Genomic DNA, 14,647 nt, shown 5'->3' on the forward strand with positions numbered 1-14,647 from the left:
GTAAAAAAGAGTTGGTTCTTTAATATGTTATTCATACAATTCTATGCTTAACTTAAACCCTCTACAGTTAAAAATAATGAAAATGCTCTGATTAAGGTTCAATTAAGCAATCGAGAGCTCTGTTGGAACAGATACCACAGGCAGTGCCCATCTTGCCCATCTTGCCAAAGACTATCAACATCAATATTATTAGCATTAGTAATGTAACTATTCTCAATTTCCCAGCTGAGCTCACAGACACTTTCACTGACCCCCCCCTCCTTCCTGGGGGGTGAATCCCTTCCTAATTGATAGGGTATTTCTGTTAGTGAAAGGACTATTTCCATACAATTTCATGACTTTAGACTTTAAACTATATCTCATTCAATGATTTATTTATTTTACATTAAGTTATACCTTCAGTAGCTTCCTTATTTTCCCTCATATTCCATTCAACCACCATCACAACTCTCATGCTGAAAGTGGCAGCACATGTCTTTCACACATATCAAACTCCCTTTTTCCAGCTTCCCAAGCCTTATTAACTCTTAAACCCCTCGTCAACTTCCTCAAACCTTCCTCAACATCGCTCAGACCCACTAAATTGCTCTGTATCCTAACAGCTGTTCTTTCTCCTTTTCCTAATTTCTTACAAGAAAATTCAAGTTATATTTATTGACATGTATTATTACTATTTATACACACATTTCACTCCATTATTTTAACTAAAATATTTACTTAACAAAATATCTTTTAGAAAATAAGCCTTTTAATTGATTTCAATAATGATTCCCAGGTACCTCAGGAAAACAAAGTTTCAAAAAATGTGTCCAGTCAATGATTTCCCCAATGAAGAGTTTGCGTGAGCACTAAGACTGTCCACCTGCGCGGCTCATATGTCCTTATTGTGTCAACTTCCTCCTATTGAAGTCCAATCTACACCGGTACATGTTCAGAAGAACTGTTCCCGAAACCAGATTGAACTGATCAATAGTTAATTTCTTACCTACACACTGTATTTAGGGATCTTATATCTGGGAATTTCAAAAACTCTTCATTGTGGAACTCACAGCTACCAAATGACCCTTTAATTTCCTGGAGTATCTGGTTATCTATTGAAGACTCTGTATAGGAAGTTGAAGAAAGTGTTTTGTGATAATTATATAATGTTTTATATTAATACTAGCATTAGAAGTAGTTTTGTATACAGACTGAGCAGATTCGATTTAGCAGGACAAGTAAAGGGTCAACAAGGTTGATTTGTTAGAAACTCCTGTCAGAAATGAAAGATCACCCAGTGCCGAAATAGCCTACAGATGTCTGCTGAGAATTTGTTTATGACTTAATCATTTCTCCAGATAGGCAGGAATTGTTTCTGTTAACGAGCGATTGACACTAGGTAAATGACGACCGTGGGATCGCATCTTCCTAGTGCACATCAAAGACGGACATCTGCTTTGGATCCATCACCTCTTCACGGGAGGACAGATCATAAAACGGACCCGGACCTGTATCTTCTGATTGGATGAACGGCCATAAGATGTTACGTCATTTTCCTATAAAGCTGCACTCATGTTGGTAAACATTAAGTTCTCACTGAAGGAATTATGCCTGACGTGGGGCTTCCGAGCGGCTTGATTAAAGTTCTATTTGCTTTATCTCCACGATTTCTCCACTTATTTCCGAGACGGTTCTACATCTATGTATTCATATCTTCACCATATTTTACTGTTTCCTCAGATTCCCATTTCAGAAATTAGCTCAAATTCAATTTTCAACATTTTATTTTGTAGTTCTGGTTTGTAAAATAGTATTTTATTTTTATTTTCTCCTTTAAATGGTTCAATGTTAATTTAGCTCACTTATTCAATGCTTGTCATTTTATATTTCTATAGTATCCTTCAAATTCGTACCCTTTGACTATTTCACTCATCTTAAATCCAAGGTCTAATTTTAACATTTATTTCAGGTATTTTATGCTGGCCCCAAACATTTTCTGAAAATAAGACTATAATATATAACTATTCTGTTTACATTCTCCTGCCTGGATTTTACATCAGGCTGTCAGGGCTGCACCAGAGTGCTGCTCCTGTGGATTTCAGCCTTTCATTTCCCTTTAATTTGACTTTATAGAATTTGTCCATAATATGATTTTTAACAAACAAATCCTTGTCCTTCTGGGTCTTAGACGACACCATTACTATTTATTTACTTTATTATTACTTTATTTTTATTATTTAGTGTATATTGTGTATTACTTTAACATTATTCTCATAATAGAATATATAATTTATTTATAATTTGTGATGCCTTATGCACTCTATATGCACTCTATATACAGTTAAATGTTTAGATCCAGCCTGGAGCTGAACCTCTGGAGCCACTGGGGAGCTGTTCAGTTGACGGGAGCTCTCTGACTCTATTTTAAATCTATATGTGTTTGTTTGTGGGATTATGTGTATTTGATTACATGTTTTCATTGTTTAAACTTGGTTTTATACAAGTCCTTGCCCATAGTAACAGTTTCTTTGCTTTAATTCATGAATTTATGGTTAGACTTAAACATACTGCTATTAATCAGTCTGTGTAACAGGGCCAAGTGAGTGATTGATTGATTGGATTTTGCTGATCCTATTAGCTATATTCCAATCAATTGATCTAAAACAGCAATTAACCCGTTTTTTTTTTGTTTTTTTTTGGCTTGTTGTGAATTTTGGCTTTACATTGAAGAGTTTGTATTGTGTTTTTTTTTTAGTTGAAATTGCTGTTGGAAGATCGTATTTTTTTTTCGCCACACTGCTCGGCCGCACCACTCGCACTGACTGAATGTTGTGTTGAGGTGTGTGTGCTGCACCAAACGGGAGCACCGGGACAATGTCATCATACGCAGCACATAAACACAACATTCATACTTTTATTCTGTCTTTTTTTTTTTTTGGATTGTTGTGAATTTTGGCTTTACATTGAAGAGTTTGTATTGTGTTCTTTTTTAGTTGAAATTGCTGTTGTAATTGTGGTAACTTATATTGGTGTGTTTATTGTATGGTTTATCTGATGTTTATATTGTGGTTTCTTTTCACTTACATTGGTGTTTATTGTATGTTTTTTTTTAGTATTTCTTTAATGAAGGTCAATTGCGGTTTTATTATAATAATTGGTCGTATGTATTTGAGGGAGAAATTAACTTAACTGTTTAATGGATATTGACTTTTTATGGATTGTTTAGTGATACTGTGATTGTTATTCTATTTGCCTAAATTGCACATTGTGTACCCAGCGTATTAAATTGGTTATTAAAAAGACTTGGTTATATACTTCCTCTTGGCTTTTCACTCTCCCTTTACATCACTAATTTTAGCTTCCAGGGTTATTCGACCGGACCGTCCGGTAAACCAAAGGTGGTGGCAGCTACACGCTCCTCTGTCAAATCCAGTTAGGACACGACCTTACTAGGACAGGTTTCGTTACAGTACATATTGATGATCCTGTACTGTTATCCTTACCAACAAAGGCAGATGTGACAAATGAATGCATAACAATAATATTAGTAAATTGGGTTTGATGTATAAGGTGTTGTAGATTATGCAATAGATCTCAACGTCATTTACTGATAGACATCACTCTTTATCACTTTCACTTTTGAAGGAACTGCTTTGTATTCTGTGTATTGTTTTATTGTAGTGCTGCTTCCTTTCTTGGCCAGGTTTTACTTGCAAAAGTGATTTTATTCTCAATGTAAGCTCAAAGTCAAATAGTTTAAATAAGAAAACAATGTATTGAAATGAGAACATCATGAACCTGTGTAATTATGCTGAAGGACAAGCACTGAAAGCAGAGAGAATTTTGTGTTTGGCATTGAATAGCCTTAAAGAAAACTATGCCGTTTTTGGAAACTTTCATATTTAAGTTGAATGTAGGTAAAAACATTCCAGTCACTCTGAAGAGAGAATACAGTTTACTGTGCGAATAAGTAGCCCCTGAATTGAAGATAAAAATCAAAAGTGCTGTTCGTAATTAGTTTACACTTTTACATCAGATGTCTTGTTTTTGCTTTCCAAATTGAGGAGTTGTGGCATATAATGTAAATGAAGTTACTTCACTAGTAGTGTGATTTCTACGTTGTGTATGTGTGTTTGTATATATGAACTCATACATTTTTTAAAGATTGTATTTGGAAAACAAATTCAGGTATAGCACGTGTCCCCCTTTTGAATGGGTTCTATATATAACATTTTAAAACGAATGATTCTGTATAGAACGCTATGTTTGGGGGTTCTTCATGTAACCCCTTTGAAGGGGTTCTACATAGAGCCATAAAGGGATCCACCAGAGCGATTACTCGAGGAACCCTTTATGGTTCTGTGCAGAACAATTTCTTCTAAGAGTGTGGAGTGTCGCCACACAATTTCTCTCAGAGGGCTTTTGACCAATGGCAATCCAATCCTGAATGACGTCACCACTATCCTGTTGTACTTTATGGGAGAGATGTATTAAGTAGTTTATAATGAGAAGAATAACAATAATCACCTGTTTTTCATAGTTGCCTATAGGTTTTGTAGTTTTGTATCCATTGTCTCCTTCATATTAGGAAAGGAAGTTGATCCATAGCCTACTCAGAGACAACTGAGAGTTGGTCTCTGAGCAGCAGCACAAAGGGGTCGAGTCTCTCAATGTCCGTGTGTTGGAGATATTCCACCATATTGGTCCCAGCCTTTAAAACAATGTTAATGAAAGGTACTCACAGTCATTTTAAATATTACATCCTGTAGTGTTTCCTTTCAAAATATGATCTTATTATGACTTGAACTAAATAAATCCTTTGACCCACTAATACCAAATTACAGTTAGGGGGGCCACAGGTGTGATTTGAAAAAACGATCTTCCATGTCTTTCTGTTGTGTTTTGACCTGGGGATCTGTAATTGTCCAAGTGGCTACTGCACATGTACTTATTTTATATTAAATGTGTTATTTAATTAGGCTTGGTTCTGGTGAGCATGTACAAGACGTCAGCTTTTTAAATAACTGTGTGTATTGGATCATACACATTTTAGAAATACTCTCTCAAACTTCCCGCATTGGTACCTCACCAGGGAGGTAGAAAACAGCAATAGCATTGAAAAAGTGTGATTGTAGTTCTGCTCTTCTGCAATATATTTCTACAAGATCAAGAACGGGCTCTGAAAACACTGAGGGTACAGGACGAGGACAGCGAAGCAATGAGCAACACTTGATACAGGATAAGAGCAACGGATACTTAGAATTTATAGGTGTAGGCCCCGTAGTAAAATATTCCCATCCGTTTTCATGGTACAATACTTTGATAATGACCCCCAATAGTCTTTCAAATGCCAGAATATCTGATAAACATTTTTTTTTCTGAATTGAAAACCCTAGCTGGCTATGCATTCGTTTGGCACCATCTAACATTTCGGAATCTGTGCATTCTTTACCCTTCCACAGGCGGTACACACTGGCAGCAAAACATAAATTGTTACCTTGGTTTATGTCTATTATTTTACTAAATAAAATACCTTTTAAGCGCCTCCGCGCACCACCACCACCTTGCATATTTCTAATCACAGTGACCGTTATTCGCAAACTCCCATGTGTTAGAATTTCGGTGTGACTTTGTAGTAAATTAGCTATGCTCTCTAAGAAATCTGCAGCGTCCAGCTCCCCCACATTTCGCCTCCTCGATTAGAAAGGATTATTTAATGACCCCGAGCTCGGTCTCAGCTGTACAAAATCATTAGGACCCACATTGTGTGATATTTCATTTAGCAATCCTTGCACAGCTCCATGCACAATACGGACAGCATTCATATAAGATTGTACCAGATCCAGGTTCACAAACCTGAATTCTTCATAAAACTCCATATCCCGAAACCTATTAATTTCTCGGTCATAGCGACGAATAATCTCCAAAAACCCCCGAGGAGGGTCCCCGCCAACGCCACCCTCAGCCATTTGTTCATCATTTTCATTATTCATCTCTAACATTGCAGCATCACCACCCCCAATCTGATTATCATTGTTATTAGCTACCGATGCTAGTTCCTTAGATACATCCTGATCTATATATTCCTGAATTTCCAAGTTTACCGGATGGCCTCCCGTCTGGAGAGTGTGCAACAGTGTCTGTGACCGTGCTAATTGTGACACATTTGTTCTAAATTTAAGCCTACGCAGCATTCTTTTCGCAGCATTAATTTTATTTCTCATTACCCCCCTAATTACACAAGCAGACTGACAGTTTTTGTGCTTCTCCTTTTTCATTGTTTGTCAATTGTTGTTTTCAGAATTGGTTGTTTTTTGTAACAACCCTTCTCGATCGTGCAGAGACTGATTGATTCACAGTGTTAATTACAGATTCATCAAACTCTCATCAGAAACGGGGCAATTCCCTATTTGTTTTAACAAATTTGTCAAAACATGTATTTTGCACTGAGCGGTGTTTAACGCCTCCACAAGCTGACTTGCTTGCTTGCTAAACACCAGGGCCCTACAATCACCAGGGGTCTGTATGTCAACACAGGGTGATTGATCACATTTCATCTCAGTATCCCCACTAGTGGTGGCTTTAACCGTGCTTTTACCCCGTTTACCTCTTTTTACAGTAGCGGAGCTCGGTCGGTTCACTTTCACACATTGCACCCCCACATCGGTGGTGTCGTGTGCCACCCGGTTTGTCTTACTCAGGGCTTTTCTGGGCGCTGTGTTTCCCCTTTGTGTGACTGGTGGCTGTCTCCCCCGCTGTAGAACGGACCTCCCTTTATCAGCACGATCGGATCTCTTCAGCTGTTTTCCACTTGACACGCCTCTCAAGCAGGGCAATGCAGGCTGTGCCGCATTTTTAGCTATAATAAAACAAACATGTCAATTACACTTTATACAGTGACTTTTCACTACATTTCGAACAAATACAAAATATAATAATATTATTATTATTATTATTATTAATAACATTGGTAAAAACGGTGAATGTTACACACCTCCATTCAAAGTTTGCTCTGTGACTTGGGGTGGGTGGGGGAGTGCTTAGTTATGTGGGTTAAACAACTGTCAATTCAAAAAACAAACATTGGTCCCATAAATGTACACAATATAATGTTTTAGAAGATGTAATTAATTTATAATATATAACAACTTGTTCTATGGCATACCATGGAATCTGAATAAAACTGGCCATTAAACGGACCCCATCATCATCAAATGGACCCCAGTCAGATGCCATTATGAAGAGTGTGTCCCTTCATATATTATATTGGATGTGTAAAATTAACTGCTTGGAGCGGCTTATTTATGGGGGGGCAAAATGGTATTTCATAATTTTTCTAAGAATCACACAAAATTGTATTCCACATAACATACCAGGAAACCGCCAAAAATGTTGTTCTCATTACAGAATTCAGTTGGGGCGGAATGTTGGGGTGTCTATTTCACTCCGATAAAGTTGATCTCCAACAGACATCTGTATCTATGCGTGCTATGGTCATGGTCTCACGTTCAAAACAACGTGTACACACTGGGTGAGGTGACCATTTGGAGAGATAAATTGTTATCACATATTTGTTATGGACACGAGCCTAATGGGTACAAATGACTGTACCCACGTGGCACCCATACACGCACCCAACTCCGTCCACACTCCTCCTCCTCTGTATAGCCACTGCCCCCCATTTACCCACGTGTCCCCACACACGCCCCCAACCCCGCCCACACCCCGCCTCCTCTGTAGAGCCGCCGGCCACCATTTACAGTATAAAGAGCATGCTGGTAAACACAGAAAACATGTCACCCGTTCGGGACAGAACAGGTCTGCGGTAACTGGTGGAAACCCCCATAGCGCACTATGGCTACACCAGCTAAGAAGACACCCCCTAGCGACCACGCTGCTGATGAAGATGCGGGGGCACCTAACACAAAATTAAGATGGTCGGAAGACAGGGACCCAAAAGAGGTAACACTTTATTTTACTTTAAAAACGTGTTTAGAATATTATTATTAATTTTAAACGTATGCCGGTGTTTACATGCTGTTAGGCCGTATGTGTGTATATATGAATTTCAATGCAAAGTGAATTTAAATGCATGTTTTCTTCTTTGTATGTTTATCAAAAGAATAGTGTCAGCGCTCCTCCTCTGAGCCCCAGGGATGCTCTCCCAATGTCTGATGAAGACGAAGGTGTCAACACTGGTGATGAGTCTGAAGATGATGACAAGGACCATGAACATGGCAGGGAGGATAAAACCTCAGACACTGATGATGGAGTTGGACCATCAATGGAAAGAGAGGTAAATATAGAGGTCCTACAACTGTGTTTAGTTGTGTACTTCTTTACTGACCGACACACATTACAGTTTTAAGTGTTATTTTCTTTTCTCTTCATTAGAATAGTGGAGTACCAGACACCAGTGATATTGATTCCTCTGTCAACTCTTTAAGACCCCGAACAAGATTGAACATTGCATGCTTCTGTTCTTGCCTTGCTAGAACCCACAAGAGTTTTGATTCAGACAGGGAAGTTCCGAGATATAATTGTAAAAACTATGATGATCATGTAACACTAGTGATGACACACACCATAAAGGGCATTATTGCGCTAGTGTTACAACATTGTATTGGCCGTGAATTAGTTGATAAGTGTGAGGCCTGTCTGATAGGTGACCCCAGCCAAGCACAGCATCTCTGTCTAACTTTAGATCACGAGCAAGGGAGTGTCTGGAGTAGTGTCGCTCTTATATGTAACAAAATAAGTGTCACCCGCTTTCTAAATGTTGTGTTATGTGTTGCACGTGCCCTATGTGGGCTATGCATCACCAGACAGACTGAGAAACAAGTGAAATCTCTTTTGCATAGCTTAGAAACATGCACAAAGGAATTAATGTTTAGTTCCCCCCCCCGCTGTACCGAACCCATAACGAACCGAGACTTCAAAACCGAGGTACGTACCGAACTGTCAGTTTTGTGTACCGTAACGTTACACCCCTAACAAATGCTGTTAAACGGCATATTTGAAACAATACATTTTTGGGAAACAGTCGCGGCTATCTAAGTTTATTTATTCAACGTTGCAGAACCTGAAGGGGAGGGAGTCATATCTCAAAGGAGATCTGATAACACTTTATTTTAAGGGGCCAGAAGTATGCATTAGTTAAGCACAAACACACTCGTAATTAATTTTTAACTTTACATATTAGTCATTATTTATTAAACATTTGAAGGATCCACATTCATGCAATAAATAAACATAAACCTAGTAATTAATGATTAACCGAATGCACAGTAAATGCATTTTAGCCATTATTTACAACTTAGCAAACCATATATTATTGTAGTGTTATGTTGGGTGTATTTTGATAAGAGCATTTTAGCTCTGAGCTGAAGCACTGATCTAAAGAAGACCTCTCCCCCCACCAAAAGTTATCAGATTTCCTTAACTCATCAGCTTGGAACTGGTTTACATCAAAGTGACAGTTTTGGGGAGGATGGCACCGAGAATAGGCCAAATAGTTTGGAATCCTGCTATGAGATAGGAGAAAGGGGCCTGTAGGTAATAAAAACTCTTTGAAGTGGACGAGAGCCGAAATCCCGACATAGAGCTACGAACCCGGGCCAACCGGCATTTCCAAAAGATGGCATGGATTGACATCAGTCATAAATCAAGCCCCCCTCCAATAGGACACTGGGGGCTGAAACCGAAATCCAATCTAAAAAAATCAAGAACCAATCACCTATTGATCTGACAGACTATAAAGAACAGCGCACGGTCTCTCTCTCTTACTCTCTCTCTCACCTGAACCAGAAACTCGCAACCTGTAGCTCTGTTGCCAGAACCGGAACCAGAAACCAACCAAGTCTTTGCCGGCAACAGAAGAATTAAACTGGGAGAAGGAGATTGAGCCGTACGAAGAATTCTTTTAAAGGACTTTATTAAATAAAGAACTTTACAGACCCACCTGATCAGTGGAGTTTTACAGCTGGACAATTGACTAAGTCGACTGAATACGAAAGTGCCAGTCATTTAAATAGCTATTTGAGTCTTAAGAAACTTGACCCTTGGAACAAACAGGGCCCTGCTTTCCTCAAAGACTTTGTCTTCAAGTAACTACGGTGGAACCCTGCTTACAAAGAAGATTTTGTGCACAACCTTGGAGCCTTCAAACCAATGGAAAATCTGTTTGGAAAAGACTCTACATTCGCGAAACCCCAACTTCCAGGTGCATCGACTGAGTGGAAGTTCTTGGACAAAGCTGAACCGGACTGCCTTTGTTCCAACCACACGGACCTCGTGCCGTGTGCTGTTATCTGAGCCCGAAGCCAGAGAGGCCTCTCTGCGACGAAGTTCAGATAAGTTTAACAGTTTGGAGTTTGTGATTCATGACATTTAAGAAATCAATTAGAAATGTTAATCTGTGATTCATAACTCTAGAATGTGTAATATCATTTAGTTTTCTTAAATATAAATGTGTGTTGCATTCAACTGTTTTGTTGATAATTTTAGAAATAAAATCTGTCAACGCCGAGAAATATCTTCTCATTCCTGTTTAACTGTTTAGTCTGAAATTGACACAAGTCAATAGACGTTAGATTATTGGTGGCCCTGCCTATCCTTGATCATTGAATAATAATCAGTTAAGGGAAATTGTGGTAACAAGTAATGATAGGATCTTTCTCGGCACCTAAACGTAAATGAGACTGATATATATATAACGAGAAGTTACCTGACATAAATACTAACCTGCGTAGTTATTTAATGTCTGACTAACAATACTAACGAGAGACTCACCTTCGTCTTACTAACCGGTATTGTAGTTAATGTGTTTATAACCTTTTTTGTTTAACGATTTGTGTGTTATCATATGCGATCCCATGGTCTTTGATTTGGTCACGGAAGTGATTTGTCTTTGATTTGTTGATCTAGAGTTGAATTTTGATTAGCTTTTCCCTTTTGTATAATTAGTATAGTGCTACATTTAGTCTTTGTTTTTGAATAAATTTAACAATTTATATCTTTGGAATTGGTGTCTGTGTCCAATTATTACAGAAATTGAGTTCTACAAGATTCCAGGATTCGTGATAAGGTGATACTATAAATTCACTTCTTAAATTGAAATTTATAAGTGTACCTTACGATACAACTGATAGCACTGCAACTCAGTGTAGGTGTGCGTTCAGTCCGGCAAACACAACATTTCAGTTATGAAACGCTTTCTACAGGTGATGTATAAATGTAATATTTTCACACATTTGAATAAGTTTGATTTGATACAAGATTTATGAAGTTGACCAAACAAAATGACATAATATTTTTCAGGGGATAAAAATCTCACGACACAATTGGGTAGTCCTCACGGCACACGGGTTGAAAACCACTGAGCCAAGCCACGGTGCTTCTTGGCTTTGCACGGCCACTGAGACTGCCAGGGGAAGACGGTGAGAAGCTTCCCTTCGATAGCTCAGTTGGTAGAGCGGAGGACTGTAGGTTTCAGGCAGCGGGCATCCTTAGGTCGCTGGTTCAATTCCGGCTCGAAGGAAGGCGTGATTATGGTTTGACATCGGTTTTGGACGAGCTCCCAAATGTCAAGCCATTGGAATTGCATGAGGACAAGGAGAAAACACCGGAAATTCGGATTTGCTGTGGAGAACTCGCATTGCCCAAACATCTCATATGCATGTGACCCTTTTCACCCTGAGCCCAGTTTTCTAAACCGGCCAGAAAGCGGTCTGGAACAATCATGAAGCCAACACATTGTGAAGCACTTCACTGAAGCCCGGGTAGCTCAGCCGGTAGAGCATCAGACTTTTAATCTGAGGGTCCAGGGTTCGAGTCCCTGTTCGGGCGCCTTGTTGACCGAGGGCCATGATGGTGAAAAGCCTGGATGGCCTTCCAGGTGACAATGAAATATGCAGTTGCGTCTAGGCAAGGTGTCTAGTCCTCTTTGCTTCTTTCGGCAAATATCCAGCCTGGGCAAGTGTTGTCTTCCAGAGGCAAGTCAAGCCAGGAACTCTGAGAGATGTTTTTGCCGTTGACGACGTGTCACTTTAGAACAGCACAACATGCATCTCTACTTGACTTGGCACAATCTGTGAGGGTTGGGCCAACACAACGTGTCCACACATTTGCAGGCGTCTTGAAATACTTGGAATGACCTGTGGCCCCATGCCATGCAGAAGTCCACAGCTATGCGTGTCAGCATGCTCTGCTCCTCATCCCCAATGTGCCACTTGTAAGAACTTTGTAAAAAGCGACAGAGAACATGATCAGCAAAGAAACACAATTCTCCTGAGAACGACAATCATCGTGCCGATCGTAATCTCAGTGCATACCTGGATGCCCAACAAGCCAAGCCAGTGGTTCCCAAGCGTTGTAATGCCACGGCACACTTTGCTGAGACCAAAAACCTTCGCGGCGCACCAACATGAAAAAAAAAAAAAAGGATTTACTAGGTATTGTCTCACCTGAATGGCAACAGGCTGCTAAAGCTATTATCACACGCACATTGCATGTTAAAGTATGTCAGTAAGGGAGTAATTAAAAGGGCAAATGTGTGAAGTGCAAGGAGTGGCCCTTAGTGGTTAAGTAAAAAAGTACACAGACAAACTAAATAATCCCTTGATACATATCATTTATTTAGTGCAGACAGACCAAGACCAGCCACAATAAACTATTCGCAGTAAATATAAATTCACAGCAAAATAGGTTCAGTTCACAATATCCTATAACAAGCTGCACAAAGGCAGCGCTAGCAGTGGAAAGAACGAAGAACTGCAGGAGAAACGCCGGGGCTATTTAGAGCCCGATTATTCAACACGGAGGGGGAAAACCAAGGCCAAATGAGACTTAGAGGAACAGGAGACATCCAACAACAGTATAAAGATAAAAAGGAATTCACCACATGTCCCTTTAATCAATTGCCTTGCAGTTCCACTGTGTAGCGTTATGTTGGGTGTATTTTGATAAGAGCATTTGGGCTCTGAGCTGAAACACTGATCTAAAGAAGACCTCTCCACCCCCAAAGTTATCAGATTTCCTTTGCTCATCAGCTTGGAACTGGTTTGCATCAAAGTGACAGTTTTGGGGAGGATGGCACCGAGAAGAGGCCAAATAGGTTGAATCCTGCTATGAGATGTCTGGAGAAAGGGGCCTGTAGGTGATAAAAACTCTTTGAAGTGGACGAGAGCCGAAATCCCGACATAGTGCTACGAACCCGGGCCAACCGGCATTTCCAAAAGATGGCATGGATTGACATCAGTCATAAATCAAGCCCCCCTCCATTAGGACACTGGGGGCTGAAACCGAAATCCAATCTCAAGAACTCAAGAACCAATCACCTATTGATCTGACAGACTATAAGGAACAGTGCACAGTCTCTCTCTCTCTCTCTCTCTTTCTCTCTCTCTCTCTTTCTCTCTCACCTGAACCAGTAACTCGCTGCCACAGCTCAACCTGTAGCTCTGTTGCCCGAACCGGAACCAGAAACCAACCAAGTCTTTGCCGGCAACAGAAGAGTTAAACTGGGAGAAGGAGATTGAGCCGTACGAAGAATTCTTTTAAAGGACTTTATTAAATAAAGAACTTTACAGACTGCGCATGCCCGCCTGTGCCCACCTGATCAGTGGAGTTTTACAGCTGGACAATTGAGTAAGTCGAATGTATATGAAAGTGTTCAGTCATTTAAATAGCTATTTGAGTCTTAAGAAACTTGACCCTTGGAACGAACAGGGCCCTGCTTTCCTCAAAGACTTTGTCTTCAAGTAACTACGGTGGAACCCTGCTTACAAAGAAGATTTTGTGCACAACCTTGGAGCCTTCAAACCAGTGGAAAATCTGTTTGGAAAAGACTCTAATTTCGCGAAACCCCAACTTCCAGGTGCATCGACTGAGTGGAAGTTCTTGGACAAAGCCGAACCGCACTGCCTTTGTTCCAAACCACACGGACCATGTGCCGTGTGCTGTGATCTGAGCCCGAAGACAGAGAGGCCTCTCTGCGACGAAGTTCAGATAAGTTTAACAGTTTGGAGTTCATGATTCATGACATTTGAGAAATCAATTAGAAATGTTATTCTGTGATTCATAACTCTAGAATGTGTAATATCATTTAGTTTTCTTAAATATAAATGTGTGTTGCATTAAACTGTTTTGTTGATAATTTTAGAAATAAAATCTGTCAACCCCGAGAAATATCTTCTCATTCCTGTTTAACTGTTTAGTCTGAAATTGACACAAGTCAATAGACGTTAGATTATTGGTGGCCCTGCCTATCCTTGATCATTGAATAATAATCAGTTAAGGGAAATTGTGGTAACAAGTAACGATAGGATCTTTCTCGGCACCTAAACGTAAATGAGACTGATATATATATAACGAGAAGTTACCTGACATAAATACTAACCTGCGTAGTTATTTAATGTCTGACTAACAATACTAACGAGAGACTCACCTTCGTCTTACTAACCGGTATTGTAGTTAATGTGTTTATAACCTTTTTTGTTTAACGATTTGTGTGTTATCATATGCGATCCCATGGTCTTTGATTTGGTCACGGAAGTGATTTGTCTTTGATTTGTTGATCTAGAGTTGAATTTTGATTAGCTTTTCCCTTTTGTATAATTAGTGTAGTGCTACATTTAGTCTTTGTTTTTGAATAAATTTAACAATTTAT

The 14,647-nt window shown here is 39.5% G+C and overlaps 2 non-coding genes across 2 annotated transcripts; both read left to right on the forward strand.

Annotated features, from left to right (window-relative positions):
* Nucleotides 1-11,429: 11,429 nt before the first annotated feature.
* On the forward strand, nucleotides 11,430-11,518 carry trnay-gua (transfer RNA tyrosine (anticodon GUA)). Its single transcript is given in 2 exon segments — nucleotides 11,430-11,466; nucleotides 11,483-11,518. It is a non-coding gene; the product is annotated as a tRNA-Tyr (tRNA).
* A 235-nt stretch (nucleotides 11,519-11,753) lies between these two features.
* On the forward strand, nucleotides 11,754-11,826 carry trnak-uuu (transfer RNA lysine (anticodon UUU)). The gene has a single exon. It is a non-coding gene; the product is annotated as a tRNA-Lys (tRNA).
* The last annotated feature ends 2,821 nt before the right edge of the window (nucleotides 11,827-14,647 follow it).

This window comes from Amia ocellicauda, unplaced genomic scaffold (assembly GCF_036373705.1).
Source record: "Amia ocellicauda isolate fAmiCal2 unplaced genomic scaffold, fAmiCal2.hap1 HAP1_SCAFFOLD_187, whole genome shotgun sequence".
NCBI classification, from domain to species: domain Eukaryota; kingdom Metazoa; phylum Chordata; class Actinopteri; order Amiiformes; family Amiidae; genus Amia; species Amia ocellicauda.